The following is a 17,155-nucleotide window of genomic DNA, read 5'->3' on the forward strand; positions in this document are numbered from 1 at the left end:
AAAATCTGTATTATTTTTTATTAAAGGCACTTAAAGCTCAGAATTTCCTGCTATTATTATTTTAGGTGCATAAGTTTTGGCATGAGTTCTTCCCTTGTTGTGCCCTGAGGATTTTTAGTTCCTTTTATCTTCCTGAAGTCACAAGTTATTATTCATTATTATTTTTACATGTGTTATATTTTGAATATGTGAGATATCTTCTAGTTATCCTTTATTATTTGTTTCTACCTTTACTGAGGTGAGAATATAATTTGATATTTTTTGGGTAATTTTTGAGAATTCCATCATGGTCTGTGAATAATCAAGTTCTATGAATATCACTTGAGTGCTTAAGAAGAACAAATAGTCTGTGTTTTGAAAGTTTTATGTGTTATTAATTGATATATTTACATTTTTCTATCATCTCTGAGAACAGTGTGTTAATATTATATGTATCATTTAATCATTTATTTAAATCTGTATGCTTCTATGGGGGAGCAAATTAGCCAATGAAAATAGTTGGTTTATCTGTTTATCCCAGTACATCAGTCACTTGTATCCTTATATATTTTGTGGTCATATTTTTATGTACATATATCTCTGTAATTGTATTTTGTTCTGCATCAGTTCTTTGATAAGTAGGTAAATTCTACTCTTTGTCCTTTATAATGGTATTGGCTTTAAATTCTGTTCTGTCTGATGGTAAAATTGCTATCCTGTTTTTTTTTCCATTTTATGCTTCTCTAACATGTATTTTGCATACTTTAATGTTGACTGTTTGAGTCATGATTTTTTAAAAGCCCAATCTGAGAGTCTGTCTTTTGGTATTCAGTTTTATCAGCTTGCTTTTATTATGGTTACATTTCTTTCTCTTTTTGTTTATTTTAAAGATTTTTATTAATTTGACAGAGAGAGAGACAGCGAGAGAGGGAACACAAGCAGGGAGAGTGGGAGAGGGAGAGGCAGGCTTCCTGCAGAGCGGGGAGCCCGACACGGGGCTCGATCCCAGGACCCTGGGATCACGACCTGAGCCGAAGGCAGACTCTTAACAGGGCTGAGCCACCCCGGCGCTCTATGGTTACATTTCTGTCAGGCTTATTTTTGCCATCCTATTTTGTGTTTTCTCTTTTTCATGCCTGTTTTCTTTCTTGCTTACTTGCTTTCTTCTTTTCTGTCTTCCAATGGCAACTCTTTTGATCCCATGTCTTATTTTTAACCCTAGTTCTTGGAAATTCTTGACTGTTACTTTTTAGTTATTTTCTTACATCCCGTTCACTCATCTGTATTCTTCTGAGACTCCTAAATTTCTCCCTCTAGCCTCCAAATTTCTTATATTTGATTCTTCCTCTTCTTCCTCCCTTCTAGACACCACCTGGAGAGTTCTTTGACCTGGTTTTCTCAGATACTATATTGATGGCTTGAGCTTTTGTCTTTTGGTCACAGTGCTTATAATTTTCTCTGAACTCAGTTTTAGTTACTCTGGAATTGTTACCTGCCTTGGTGATGATGTCTACCTGAAGTTAGAAAACTGTGATGGAAAAAAACATAAGAAAAGATAATTACAGGCGAGTGAACAGAGATATGGAAAATCTATACACGATGTTAGCTAACAGAACCTAATTGTGTTTAAAATGCTAAAACCAATAATATATTCTGACCACGTAGAGTCTCAGGGTGTGCTGCTACACAGTGTTTTCTTATTAATGTTTTTCACAGACAACTTAGATCGAGAACCGCTTAGCTTTTCTCTAAGTGAAAAATGACCCTCTCTGAAGCAGTTGTGTGACTCTATGGGAAATCTTGTATGGAGTTAGGTTTGTCCAGTAGGAGGAAAAAGGAAAAAAAAAGAATTCTCACGAGTTGAGTTCTTTCTTTGTGGAAAAGGCACCATGCCACAGTTTTCTCATTTAATTCCCACAGAAGTCCTCTGAGGGCTAAGTAGCTACCACTCGCATTTTACAAATAGGCCTAGAGAGAGTGATAGGCGGAAGGTGCTAAATAGCAGACTTGGAAGCAGCTTCTGAAGCAGAGTCACCAGCTTTAGATACTCTTGAAAAGAGAACCATGCGAAAGTTGTAGTGCTGGAGATTATGCATACACTGTGTATGATGTGTGGGAAGGGGTAAAGAAAGACCAATATGTTGAAATGATTTGTTGCTCTCAGGAACTTAACTTAGAAGCCTTAAGAATGAAAGTGGTTCAATTTGAGGGCAGTGAATTGGGCTAGTTCTATAAAAGAATGGAACAGATACTTCTTTGGTGAACATTCATGGGGACCTTCACAAGAGGCTGACATGGGGTGTACATGATAACCCAGCCTCAAGTAGGCAGAAAACATCAACTTTATAATAAAATAAGTGACTAAGAAGATTTTTTTAACCCTGAGAAAAGTAGTTGTGCAATTTATTTACACAGCCAGGCTTCTGTCATTATTCATTCTGCATTTTAAGCTTTGACTTTTCCTTTACTCTAATTAGCAACTTGTTGCTAGAAGGTGTTAAGCCAAGGAGAGAGCCAGCAGGCTGCAGGATGGCAAGAAATCCAGAGTCAAATGAGAATCCTTTTACTGGTCAGAAGAAAACCAGGCCGGAAAAACTAATACTTCTCAGGCTGCTCCTTTCTCCTAACCCCTAGCCCCTGCTGCCCTGCTAAAGAATTAATCGTCCTTTTTCTATGTCTTTTTCATATATCATTCATAATCTCTCTTTACTATGGTGATTGTAATGTATTTCTCTTGTGGGTTTCTGCACTGCTTCCCCTAAAAATCTTTAAGAGAGAATGAGGATTGTTTTTGTTTTTTTCCTCTGTGTTCAGTGAAGCTTTGTTATCCAAATGAGTGGATAAGCAGTAACTGAAAATGTAGCAATAGATATGAACTTTGCCTTTTGGCTAGACAGTGGAGGTTTTGGAGGCTTTTAATTTGTTTATAAATGAGTTATGTCCCTGAGCCAGTAGCTAGACCAAAAGTGTAAATTAGAGTTCAGAATGAATAGAATTTAATGATGAAAGTAATATATATAATGTCTAGGAATCTCATAAGAAAAAATAAGAAAACTTTAAAAAAATTTTTGTGAAAATAAAGTTGTAGGTAAACAGGAGTTTAGTCACCACCGACCACACTAACCAGTAGTGCGTGTGAATGAGAAATGGCATGCCGAGGAGTATGAGAACACATTGTTTTGTGGCAGAAGTATAATTTCCTCTCATAAGGAAATTCTCTACTTCATACTAAGTAGAGAAAAATGAAGTTCTAGTAAAAAAAGGAAAATAACAGGGTGTGGTAATGTGGACGTTTTCCATCAAAACTGTTACGTTTACTGACAAAGACGTGCTGCTCCTATAGGATGTGATAGGACCTCTGCAGTGAGAGAGAATAGGTCCCGGAAGAAGCCGTGGTTCAGTGCTCTGCCCGTGTTCATAGATCAAACAGTTTTTTGCCTTTCTGTAAAAAACCCCTTAGGGGAGGGAGGTGATGAAGAGGAATTGGATCAGCATGCACTATCCGTTTTCTCTGAAAATGCTTTGGATACCTAAGAGGCTTTAAGCCAGGCTCCATGAGTGGAAAGCTATAAAGAGTAAAAGAAAAATCACAATCCAACAGGTCAGAAGACTCTAATTTATTGTAAAATAAGTATCTAGATGATGTTTCATTGTCTTGTCTTTCAGAATGCACATAGTACTTCCTTTCTCCAATTGCTGTAGAAGGAGGACAACAAGGAGCACACGTTCAGCCTTTCTTCTCTCCTAGCCCCCTCTCTGCTGTAGGGACACTGGGTTTTACTACATCTCTGGCTCTGCCTCCCTGATCATACAGCTTGAGAAGTAGTGATATGAATTGAATCTAATGCAACACACAGTGGCATGACTTGGCATTTCAAAATATGCATTGTATGATGGATTGTCTCATGTATCCTGTAAGTTGAGTCTGAATATGTAATTTTCAAGTGATTTGAGGAAAATTTGTTTTACATTGTACCTTAATTACCTAAAACCATAAAACCCCCCAAATAGTGCTTATTTAAACATACCACTTACAAATGAAATGTTTTGTATATATACTGCCAAAGTGAGGACAAATGAAATGTTTTCAAATGGTAGTTGAAGCATTTTTTCTTTATTTTTCATATCAGCTGACCTAGTGGCTGGGTCATAGTCTGGATCTACCTCCTCTGGCCTTCTAGCCCCATGCACAGCTTTTGAGCACATGGAACATAACTGATCCATGTGGTCTGAACCTGATGATCTGAGGGCCACCATCCCTCAGTGATTGCCTTCAGCCAGCGTCCCTGCCTGCTCCATCCCAAGAAGAGAGTAAAGGGGTTCTGGGTTGCTCTACACAGAGACCTGCATTTTTTTGGACCTGTAGAAAAGTACTGTTAAAAAAGACCAACTTGGCATATTTTCATTTGGGATTACATTTGAAGTGGCTCATCTCTTCAGTTCTCTGTTTTAGTGCCCTGAAATCCTTTTGGCAGTGAAGTATGTATGTATAAGCTCTTCCTTTTATCATTTCTGTGTTCTGGCTTCTAGTAATAGGCTTTTATTCTGATAAAGTTTTTGACTTAAGTGCTACATAAAAATATATGCATGCTCTGGCTAGGGCTAAGAGTGTCCCATATTCAACATATAAAATTTTAAATTGGTTTGGAGTGTCTGCAGATATTGTTAGTTATAAGCTAAGCTTAATTTCAAAAGCAGTAAAAATACTACCATGACAATACTTTTAAACTTCAGCGTGGCTTTGAGGTAACATTAGTCTTAATTTCATGGGCCAATGAACTGCTGGGTACAAAGGAAAGGAGTTCTGATGATGCTAATTTTATGGTGATTTGTTCCCCGTGTGAAGTATATCATAATTATATCAGACTTTGAGGGGACAGGATGGACTAGAGAAAATTTGTGATCACATTCTAGCTTCTGATAAAAAAAGTTGAAAATCCCTCAAAGATAAGTTTAAAAGTCCTATTCTTTGGATAAACCGTTCTTGTGTTCTACCCAGAAGCTTCAGTCACATGACTTTCATGGTCCTTAATCGAGTTTGCTTTTAAGTGCAGTGTGAACCGATATCAAAGTTGCTGGGATTTGTATTTGTTCAAATATAGGACACATGATAAAAGCTCAACCAGATGATGTTTGAGAGAGAAAATTTGAGGAGTTCAAGTGAAAAATTGGGATGAGGGGTTGGAGAAGAAATGTAGGCAAGGATGCAAAGCCACGCTTTATTCATCTCCCATGGCTCTTTAAACAAAGTGACTTGGCTGCTTTACTGAGAAGCAGTGTTTCATTTTTTTGGGGGGGGGGTTTGTGAAAGAGCTAGACTAGTTTAGAATTCAGTCTTCAGATGGCTTTCTTTCTTTTGTTTGTTATTAAAGATTTTTATTTATCTGAGAGAGAGAGGATGAGCAAGGGGAGGGGCAGTGGGAGAAGCAGACTCCCCATGGAGCAGAGAGCCCAATGTGGGGCTAGATTCCAGGACCCTGGGCTCATGACCTGAGCCGAAGGCAGATGCTTAAACGACTGAGCCACCCAGGCGTCCCTTCAGATTGGTTTTCTAAAAATTATTTATCACTTAGGCAATACTGAATTTCATTATTTTCCACCTAAATTGTGTTGGTAGATCTGTGTACAATATTATCTCATTGATCATTTATTTCTGTTGGGGTGTTTTTAATTTTAATTATTTTGATGGACAGATTTACACTCAGAAAGTTACCCATAAATAGGGGAAATGTTAATATTCTTTAATATGTACTATTTTTCAGATTAGCTAACTGATCAATATCATAAATTCAGTAGAGTGACTGGTCTTATCAAAGGACCAGTTTGTTGAAAGTTGAATTTTTTGCCTAGATCCAGATATTGGATAATAATTTAGATACTGGACCATAACTTAGAAAAATAATTTTGTGCCACTGCTTTGTAGATTGTAAGTATGTATAGACTTGCCTGTGGTACATTCGTGGAAATTTTTTGTTGTATTTGCAATATCACAGGTTCTCAGTAATAAGTAATAAATTGTTAAAGTATATGCGTATGATCATTATCTTTAACTTAATTCTGTTCATACTTTTAGTCATGCAAAGAAGAAATAACTGCTAGGGGTAGCTATTTAAATTACATTCAGATATCTCAAGGAGCTTGTTTGAACATCTTTTATGTTTATCAAAAAAAAGCTTTCAATGGATATTTTCTTGTTTCCTTAAAACATGTATGTAATTACCTGACAAGTTAAATAGACACAATTTAGGTTAGGAAAAGAGGATTAAAAAGGTAAAATAGCTTTTAAAAAAATTTATAGTGAAGATTGAAAAACTGACTTCATTTAATGATTTCATGAAAAAAAACAAAAACAAAAACAACCTTGGGTGGTACCGAACTGCTTGAAGTGTAGATTAACAAAAGTACTCCCTGATACTATAAATGTATGAAAATCCTTAAGTTATAAACAAAATGTGACTGTTCCTAGGGAATGATCATGAAATACTGTTTAAACCTCAAAGAAGAATGTAACTGAATAAACTTCTGCACACTGAGTTAGCATTTCAGTTCAACTTTTTTTTTTCTTAATGCCTACTAGTTGCTAGGCACTTTATGTTGAGAATTAGTGTGTTAGGTGATGAATAACGCATAATCCTGCCTTCTAGGAGCTTCTTGGCTAGTCAGAGAAAGAGATGCATGGATAGGCCATTTTAATATACTGTAGTAAACACTGTGGTAAAACTGTACAATGACCAGGTGTAAAATTTGGGGCAACAAAAGAGCAAGATTTTGGGGGCAGCCAGTCCTCTCATCCCCCTCATGTCACACCATGTAGAGATGAGATGTCTGGTCTTGGCAGGAGGTAATTGTACAACCCACATGGGTGGGCTGTTCAGGATGACTCGGATTCTGATGTCAGCCCCTGTAATTACTTGTGCCTTTTAGGTAAGATAGTTACCTCTCCATTTCTTCTTCTGTGAATTAGGGGTAGAAGTAAAAATACCCGCCTCACCAAGCAGTTATGTGGACCAGCAAGGATAATCATGCCTGAATGAGCTTTGCAAACAGAAATAGCATATACGTGCTGATTGCTAATATTCTTGGCACTCACTTTCTGACTTTTGGCTACTTAGACCCCTCTCTGCACTGGATTTATCATGTGTAAAGAGGCATAAAAATAGTTTCTCTGACATAGGGTAATTGTAAGTATTAAATGAATTAAAATTTGTAAAGCCCCTACAACAGTGTTTAGCACACAGAAAAATTGGTCATTATTTTAATTATTATTCTTGTAGCAGAAGAGGGTAACCCTTTCTGTGATTCTGGTGGAAGATTTTCAGCATATCCACATTGTGGTATTCAGATCATACTCTGTATTGGCTGCAGAGTGGGTTTAATGAATAGTGATTAAGATGTTGCCCTTTTGACAGTTATTAATAAATCATTAATTAAAAGCCCCATTGTGGAGTGTCTACTGCTGTTCATCAGATGAATGGCCACTTTATAAGAGAAAACACTTTACTTTTCTTATGAGATCTATATAGTGTCTGTGTCAGTTTCCTCTGGGTACTGTTTCCAAAGGAAAAAGTAAAACCTGGATGTATTGTATATAGACAACTATAGCAAGCGAAGTAGCCATTTCTGATACCCTGTCTTTTTTTTTTTTTAGTGAATTTTAATCCTTCCTCTTTGTTTGATTTCTCCTAGTGGCATATTTTAATTCCCTCCCCTTTGGGATGTCTGACGAAAAGCTTTATTTTATCTGAATTTCACTGGATCCTCACACTGGATATGTGAAGGAAAATAGTTTTATCATAACAATAAACATTAACAAATAATAGTGCTTATGTTTACTGTGTATACCAGCTACAGTTCTAGACCTTTTTTAAAAAAATTTATTTATTTGTCAGAGAGAGCGAGCATACACAAGCAGGGGGAGCCGCAGGCAAAGGAAGAAACAGGCTCCCCGCTGAGCAAAGAGCCCCATGCAGGACTCAATCCCAGAACCCTGGGATCATGACCTGAGCTGAAGGCAGAAGCTTAACTGACTGAGCCACCCAGGTACCCCAGTTCTAGCCATTCTTAATACATTATCGCATTTAAGTGACTTAAGAACATTGTTAGATATCCCCATACAATTTTTTACTTAAACTGGATGTTTTGGGATGCCTGGCTGGCTCAGTTGATAGAGTGAGTATGTGATTCTTGGTCTTGGGGTCTTGAGTTCAAGCCCCACATTGGGTGTAGAGCTTACTTAAAAAACAAACAAATAAAAACAACAAAAACAAATGGATGCTTTTTCAAAGGTGGTATTAAGCTGTGTTTGCATGGTAAGAATTCTGTCCTGTGTTTATTGGGAAGGGAGCTGTTGGGAATTATGGAGAGGGGTGTGACTAAAGTCCTTCAAGCTCTTCCTCTGGATCAACACCCCTTTCCCTGTCAGGGTAACAGGAAAATCTATGAGAAAAAAGTCCTTTAGATTAAATCTTTGTATCTTTGGGAGCCCCTGCTTAAAATGCAAATGTCCATGGAGGAGTAACTGATTAAATAGGAACTCAGTTATGAAATTTTCCTCTTCTCATCAAGAATGGAACTGAATGAACTTCAAGTGACTTCTAATGGGAGAAGGAAAAAAAAAAAGTGACGAAAGGTTTCTTTCTAGAGAATTAACTGGAGTTAGAACTGGGCACCCAGATAGGGAATATAGAGCGGGGAGGGAGAGTGGGAAAGGGGGGGAATGGGGATGAGGTAAATGACTACTGAGGTCCCTTCTTGTATTTACATTGGGATCCCAAATTATGAAGAAAAATCCCTGTTTGGCTATCATCACTCCCTCAATGCTTTGTTTCTCCATTGTGTGTTCCTGGGAGAACTCCTCGGCCCCATCCAGGCTCAGCAGGAGATGCTGAAGCTCTGGATGGGAGCCAGCAAAGCCATTCCTGAGTTACCTTGTAGGTATGGGAAACTGGGACATAGAAGTCATCCCTGGAATGTCAGCCCTTGAAGTAAGTGGGGGTGTGTGTGTGTATATTTTCACAGCAACATATTCTCACATCCCACGTCTCACATCTCGGCTGGAGAGACATGAATGAATGAGTGGAGGTTAAGAAAAGATAGACAATAGTTAATCTCTGGGCTTTATTTTTTAGATTCAAGGAGAGAACTCTTAGTCCTTGTAACTGAGAATATTGTATTTACATGTCCTCTAGAATCCAAGTTAGAAACTGGTAGTAAAACATAGAAGTGAGTTTACTCTTGGGGTTTACTGATTATTTCATCAGAGTTTAAAATTAGCGTTATTTGTTTGATAAAATTTGAAATCGGCTCCCTTTGGAGGCACAAGATACCTTGACAACAACCTCCAAGCTAAACAAAAAGCAGTTTGGAAGTCAAGAAATATCTTACTTTTAGTTTAAGATTCACTGCTTGAGAGTGCTTCATCTCCATTAAGAATGGAAGACAAAAATATTGTGATTTTCATAAAACGGCATTTTTGATATGACTTCAGGCCAGAGTCTGCTAGTCTCTCTGACTGACTATGCCCAATCGGTGAACATGGATAATGGTAACCCTGAGGGTGGTTATAAGGATTAAATGAGACAATATGATGGCAGTATTAAGTAAACGGGCTTGAATTAAGACTCCAGCGTTTGTTGGCTACGCGGGAAACTTTATTTAATCTCTGACTTACAGGTGCCTCATCCATTAAAACCCTGGTTGTGGTAAGAACTTAATAAAAGGATATATGCAGGGCGCCTGGGTGGCTCAGTCATTAAGCGTCTGCCTTCGGCTCAGGTCATGATCCCAGGGTCCTGGGATTGAGCCCTGCATTGGGCTCCCTGCTCAGCGGGAAGCCTGCTTCTCCCTCTCCCACTGCCCCTTGCTTGTGTTCCCTCTCTCGCTGTCTCTCTCTCTCTCTGTTGAAAAATGAATAAAATCTTAAAAAAAAAAAGGATATATGCAAAATGCCTGGCATGCATTAAGTGGGCCTGCCATTCAGATGTGTTTATTTTTTTGGCTAGAACTGTTTTAAATTGGAAATAATTGCTAACATTTATATGTCAGAAGAAATCTGGGTATCAGAAATCAGAGGATCTGGCAACGTTACACCTGCATCTCTGGCTGGCTGCATTCCTCAAGCTGTGTACCTGTGAGTTGGGTGGATCACTGTTCCCTGCTGACTTATACCTTCCCTGCTCATTTACTTAATGCTGTTTAACTGATCTTGTAGGCACTTTTTTTCCCAAGAGATGAGGTTTGGGTTAGAAAGTCTGTAGCACTGAGTGGGATATTTGGCACACAACACGTGCTCAGTTAATGCTTCACTTTTTCTCTATTAGACCACTGGTGATGCAGTGAAGAGAACCAAGTTTAATCCAGATGATTTCAGCCCTGAGCTGGGTTCTAACTTAGCTCACTGACTGGGTGACCTGAGAAAACCACTTAATGAGTGAGTCCCAACTCATCATTTTCCAAGGAAAACTGGAGTGTTTGGACCATCTGATTCTGGGTTTCTTCCGATGGCAAACTGCCTGAAAAGTGGTATATATCACACTTAAACTTCTCCAGGGTGTTTGAAAAAAATCTTGTATGATGTCCTCTAAATAAAATGGTGAAGTATGGATTGTAAAGACAATGAAGTGAATTAGAAAGTGACTGAAAAAGAATGTTCCAAGTCGTTGGGAATATCAGTCTGGTCAACTGAAGGAGTAAGTCTTTTAGCCCTGTGTTGTGGAAATTTTCATTGTTTGGATAAAGCTATTGAGGGCAGGTCCATCCATGTAGCAGCTTTCATGAAGCTAGGAGTGATAGTCATGTGATGGATGACAGGCCCGGGATGAAAAGATATCTTCACAGAATGGAGCAGTGCACTGTAATTGAACAGGGATAAATGTGCAGTGCTGTAATTTGAGATTGAAAAACTAACTGCGCAAGTACAGATGGGGAAGGAGATATTTTAAGAGTAGATAAAAGAGAGCTGGGATTTTGGATGGAATACTCAACCTCAAGGGCTATCGGTGGCCAGCACTGTTACATAAAGAAAACGTTAGGACTTCTATTCCTGTTTATTTAGACAAGAATCTTCTCAAAAAAATCTATTTTTTGTATATTGCCTTACATAATAGATGATCATATATGAATAAAAAATACATTTGGGGTACAGACTTTTTTTTAAGCTAATAGGGGTGAGTGTGATCAAAAGTTTGGAGACTGCTGGACTGGAAGCTCTGTTTGTTGAGAGGTAACTTAGTATAGTGGAAACTATAGACCTTGGAGTCAGATATTCCTGAATGAAAATGTTGACTTTAAACTTAAATGCTTATGACTTTGCATAGGTAGAAGCTTCTTTGAGTCTCACTTTTTTGTTAAGTGTAAGATGTGTTAGAATTCTTCTCTCAAAAGTACGGTGGGGATAGTCACAATGAGATGATTTTCCTGTTGTTTTTCAGTTATTGATTTCTAGTTTGATATGATTATAGTCAGAGAATATACTTTGTGTAATTTCAGTTTTTTTAAATTGTGGTTCTGTGAGCATTTGTTTATGAGAGTGTGATTATGATGAGTCTTGGTGAATATGGGCTCTTGATAACAGTGTGTATTCTGCTCTTGTTGGGTGGTATGTTCTATGTCAATTAGATCCTGTTGGTTTATGTGTTGTTCAGTTCTTCTGTATCTCTTAATTTTCTGTCTAGTGGTTCTGTCAATTGCTGAGTGTGGGGTAGTGTAGTTCCCATGATGAGATGATTTTTTTACAGTGTGTCTGGCCTGGTGTGCCCAGAGTAGTGAGCATGGTATAGCTTAGAGCAGAGAAGAGTTAATGCATGTGTGATATTAGGTCTCCAGATATTTGCAAAGCTGCTTAATGGAAAACAGTTGGTTGTACCTCTTCATATCAGAAGACTGAACAAATGCAAAGAAGCTGTATGGGAAGAATATTTGGCTCCATAAAAGGGAAGTGTTCTTATCCTGTAACTTTCCATGAATTTAATATCTGAGGCTGTCACCATTAGCTTTCTGGGGTTTATAGAAATACTATTATGACTTTGTCCCTCTCATGGTTATTAGGCAAGCTTGAATACCAGAACCCTCCAATTCCTTCTTTATAAAATGAACTGGATAGGTTAGGCTTCTGGTTTTTAGTGACTTTCAGTCAGATACAGATTCAGTATTTGGCCCTCTCTTTTGGCATGTGAGCACATAGAATGAACATGTTTTCACATTTCATAGCAGCAAATGTGAAATTATATGCTTTCTTTTCTTTGGCCAAATCCTTTCTTAATAAACCTCTTGGGGAGGATATATTCTAATCAAAAGAAAGAAGTTATAGTTAAGTGACAAAAAATAGCCTCAGGCTTTGTGCCTTAACAAAGCAGTCATTCTTAAAAATCACATTTTATTACTTTATGCCTCATTTTCTGGAGAATGTTGTCAACTTGTTTGGGCTCTTTCTTTTCCCCCCGGGGGGTTAAGAGAAATGAAAGCAGCTAAGTATCTGTTGGTGTCAAGAAAGATAAATAAATATGATCTTAGAAACATCAATATTTAGTAATAACCCTAGCAGGGCCATATCATTGTGTTTTAGAGGTGTTTCTTTTAAATAACTTTATTGGAGTTTAAAAAAAACCTGACTGAATATTGATATTTAGCTGGTGATTTTTATAAAGAACATGTACGTTGACTGTGATGACTTTTATATTGAGATTTATTTCCCCTATAGATTTTTCTTCTCCATTCTCAATTTACTTATTTTCTTTACTATGTACTAATGCTTTTTTCCCCCCTCTATTATATGGATTAAATTTATTTTTTTCATTATTTTCCTTGCACTGATTTGGATTGTATGCATTTTATTTCTGTTAGACTTAAATTTTAACATATGTACTCTGATTCATTTTACAAAAGATGAATCTAGCTTCTGGCAAAGCTTGCGAATCAAAGAAGTAGGAATTTATTCTGGTTTCAAAAAACATGATGGCTCAGGGGTTTGAAATCCAGGTTTTTTGTTGTTTTTTTGTGACTGTCGCCTGAAGTTTCATAGTTACTTGTTAATTCTTACTAATGGTTCTGGGGAATGATCCATCCTAGAGTTGTGAAGGCTGGCATAAATCTACTGTGGCAGGATTTAATGCATGCCTCAACCCTGCAGACTTACTGTTAATGGAGCTGTAATTAAAGTGAAGTTGCTGCCAGTGAGTGAACTTGGGTTGGAAAATGAAAAACAACAGCAAACAGTCAAAAGCAAAAATAGACCTTTCTTATGGAACCAGAGTAGCTGTTGGAATAGCGTGAATTAAAGACTTGCCATTTCATTAGTGAACTGAACTTTTTTTTTTTTCCGGGTGTGGAGAGAGAGACTCCTCCAATCACCATGTCTTGGTTGTCACCACCAGTGACAGTTTGAAATGAAAGAATGCTGAGGAGGAAAAATACTGAAGTGGAGAAATGTCATTTTTTAAAACTGTATTTGTCCTTTGGAAATGGTCTTTGGTTTTAGCTTTACTGTATTTATGTTCAAAAGCTTTCATTGAGTATGACCAAATGAAGTTGCTAGCAGCTAAAGGAACAGCTGTTGGAGCGCTATTAGGCTTAAATCTCTGATTAAAACATCGGAATTGTTTTTCTCATCGCCTTTGGGTAGAAATGAATTCCCATGAATATGTTAGCAAAGTGGGCTTCCTGTTACTATTTCTCTTACCATATGTGGTGTCCAGAAATGTGTTGATGAAAAACAAAATCAAATCAAGGCAATTGTGATGTGGAAATTGGATCAGGCTTCTGGAATTTTCAGTTCTTGGCTTGCTTTGTGTTACTTACTCTGAGATGCATGCGCAAGTCTATATGTCTTTGTTTTAGTTTGTTGCTCTTTAAAGATGAAAATTATGATGAGCTTGAACTCATGGTTGTGAGACAGTGGAGAGCTCTGAAAAAGGCAAAGTTCTGCATTTGAATGAATCATATATGACAATGTATTAATATCAACCTTATGAGATACAAACTTATTTCACACAGGGAAAATGACATTGATTCTATGATTGTATAGAGAATTCAGAAATATTTTTTGGAAATAGGAAATATGTTCCAACTACTTCCACATATAATCTTTATTTCTAAACCTTTTTCTTCTTTTCCCTTTAATTACTTCAGCTGTCCTGGAATATGTGACATTCCAGGGGGAGGGAGAGTCATTCAAAACACAGAAGGAGATTTAAGATTTTCTTTGCTTGAAAAAAATATTTATTTTTTTGCTTTGATTAGATTTTAAATAAATTGATAATTTTAAGTAATTTTTTATTTTGAAATGATGTCAAACTTAGAGAAAAGTTCCGTGGTTAGCATACAAACTGCCACATATATACTTTACCCATATTTGTCAGGGTTTAACTATTTGCTTCATTGGTTTTATCGTTAGCTCTTTCCCTCTTAATATACTATTGTTTTCAGAACTATTTGAAAGTTAGTTGTAGACTAATCCTTAAATATTTCACTACATATCTCCTAAGAACAAGGATATTTTCTTACATAATCTTAGTACAGTGATAAAAATCAATACTATATCTAGTCCACAGTCTGATTTTAAATTTTGTCAGTTGTCCCAATAATGACTTTTATAGCATTTTTCTCCATCCTGGGTCCAAGACCCGTTTGTATGGATAGTACTTAGTTTTCATGTCTCTTTGGCTTCTTTTAATTTGGAACCATTCCTCATTCTTGTTATTTCATGACCTTGATATTTTTGAAGAGTATGGGCACATTATTTCATAGAACGTATCTTAACTAAGATTTGTCTGTTTCTTTGTATTCTAGTATTTGCTCATTTATTTACTCATTCATTTACATTCACCATGGACTTACTCAGTGGTTTATAAACTATTACTACCTGTATTTATTTTGATGTTCAATTGTCCCAGATTTGCTCAGTGGATACTCCTTTGAACTGGCTCCTTAGCTTTTTGATATGTCTCCATCATAATTTGAGTATTCCCTTACTTTCAGGCACAGCATGATGGTCCAGCCTTTTTGTACTTTCTCTATTTCAGTACGGGAGTCAGCCAGTTCACGAAGGAACCCTAGGTCCTTTTAGTGGAGAATGGTATTTAGATCTTGGTGCCAGGTGTGTGTGCTCATTGCTACTAGAGTGTCAAACTTTTAGGCCTTCTTGGAGGTCAAAGCTGGAAAGAAAGGAAGGAAGAGAAAAATATACATATATACACGCTGCATATGATAAGTGTGTATACGTAGTGTGTGTATGTGTATACATAATGTATGTGTATACATCTATCTACCCATCCATCCATCCATTAGAAACCATGAGTTCACAATGATATTTTCAGTTTCAGTTCAGTACCACAGAGTTCATCCTAGCATTCATCCTTTCTGTATTTGTAACTCATTTCACCATCTGTGAAAAACCCGGCTTCCATTATTCTCTATATACCTGTTTGCTCAACCCAAAAAAACAAAGTAGTTTTAGAATTTCTAACTTATATTACCATGAAAGAGAGACCTAATCACTAGAATTCAATATTTGTTTATGGTTCATTTTGTCTTTGGACTGAGGCTATATATATTCAACAGATGCATGGGCTAGTTCCTTCTTTCTACAATGTGACTATGTTCTTTATTTGACATATGGTCAAATATGGTTTCTGTTATATTCCCTTTTAGGATCCCTGTATTCATGCTGGTTGGTTTTATTTATTTGAATATATAAAACATTAATATGTATTCAAAAGTGAAAAATGTACTCAGAAATGTAACTCCAATTCTTTCACACCGTTCCCATCCTAGTTCCTAGTACATATAGGTAACTGGTGTAATTAGTTTCTGGTTTATCCTTCTTTTATTTCTTTTGCAAAACTATGCAGGTACCTGTATGTTTTCTTTTACCATTCTTTCATGCACAAAAGGTAACATACATTATATATTTTTCAACTTTTCTTTTTTCATTTAACAGTATATTCTGATGTCATTACGTATTAGTTCCATAGAGATTATCCTCATTCTTCTTTATAGTAATATAGTATCCTTTGTCTGGATACTACATAGTTTGTTCAGTCAGTTTTCTAATGTTGATATTTAAGTTGTTTCTAATATTTCACAATCAGAAACAATGCTGCAGTAGATATCCTAATGCATATATATTTTCACAATGTTGGAGATGTATATTTAGGATAAATTCCTAGGAGTTATATTGCAAGGACAAAAGGTGAACATATATATGTGGTTTTGGTAGAAATTGTCAGATTCCCCTCCATAAGGACTGTAGCAGTTTTCATTCCTACCAGCAAGGTGTGAGAGGGCCTTTCTTCACAGCCTTAGCTAATACCCCATGGTAACTTCTCTTTTTCAGTGTTTTTCTAGGATGGATGGGGAGGAACAGTTCTCTTATGTCATTGGCATGTTTTGTCTAGTTTATTGAATTGCAAATGGGCCATCAAATGGCGCTTCCTCTGTTTCCCGGACTTCAACTCTTTTTTCCAATTTAATTTGAAAAATAAAGTTATGGAATCGGATTTTATTCCTCTCTTACCTACTCAAAACAATGGGACTTCTGTATATATCAATGCTTATCAAACTTTAGTGGGCATCAGCATCACCTGGAGGATTTGTTAAACAAGGATTGAAGGCCCTGGGTGGCTCAGTTGGTTAAGTGTCTCCCTTTGGCTCAGGACATGATCCCAGGGTCCGGGAATGGAGTCGTGTGTTGGCTGCCCTGCTCAGTGGGGTGTCTGCTTGTTCCTCTCCCTCTGCCCTTCCCCACCACTTGTGCACTTTCTCTCTCTCTCAAAAAAATCTTAAAAAAAAAAAAACACAAATATTGGGGCCCACCACCAGAGATTCTGATTCAGTAGGTTTGGGGTGAGGCCAGATTATTTGCATTTCTACAATCCCAGGTGATGCTAATGCTGCTGGTCTGGGGTTCCACACTTTAAGGACCACTAGTCTGTATTAATGGAATGGCTTATGGAATATCTCAGGGAAGTTGTTAGATCTTATGACTGACACTGTATTTGAGAAATTGTATAGGACAGATATCATGTCCGTGCTGCCGAAGAGACAAGTTATCTTACAGGCCTTTAAATCTTAGTACTAGAAGGAGATAGACTAGTCTAACTTTTTAAGTCATTCATTTATTGAATCATTCACTTATTCATCAGATTTCTTGGCATTCAGCTATATTTGTCAGGCATTGCAA

The sequence above is a fragment of the Eumetopias jubatus genome, unplaced genomic scaffold, assembly GCF_037043125.1.
Source record: "Eumetopias jubatus isolate StellerSeaLion01/CBP00866 unplaced genomic scaffold, mEumJub1_p1.0 scaffold_15, whole genome shotgun sequence".
Taxonomy (NCBI): domain Eukaryota; kingdom Metazoa; phylum Chordata; class Mammalia; order Carnivora; family Otariidae; genus Eumetopias; species Eumetopias jubatus.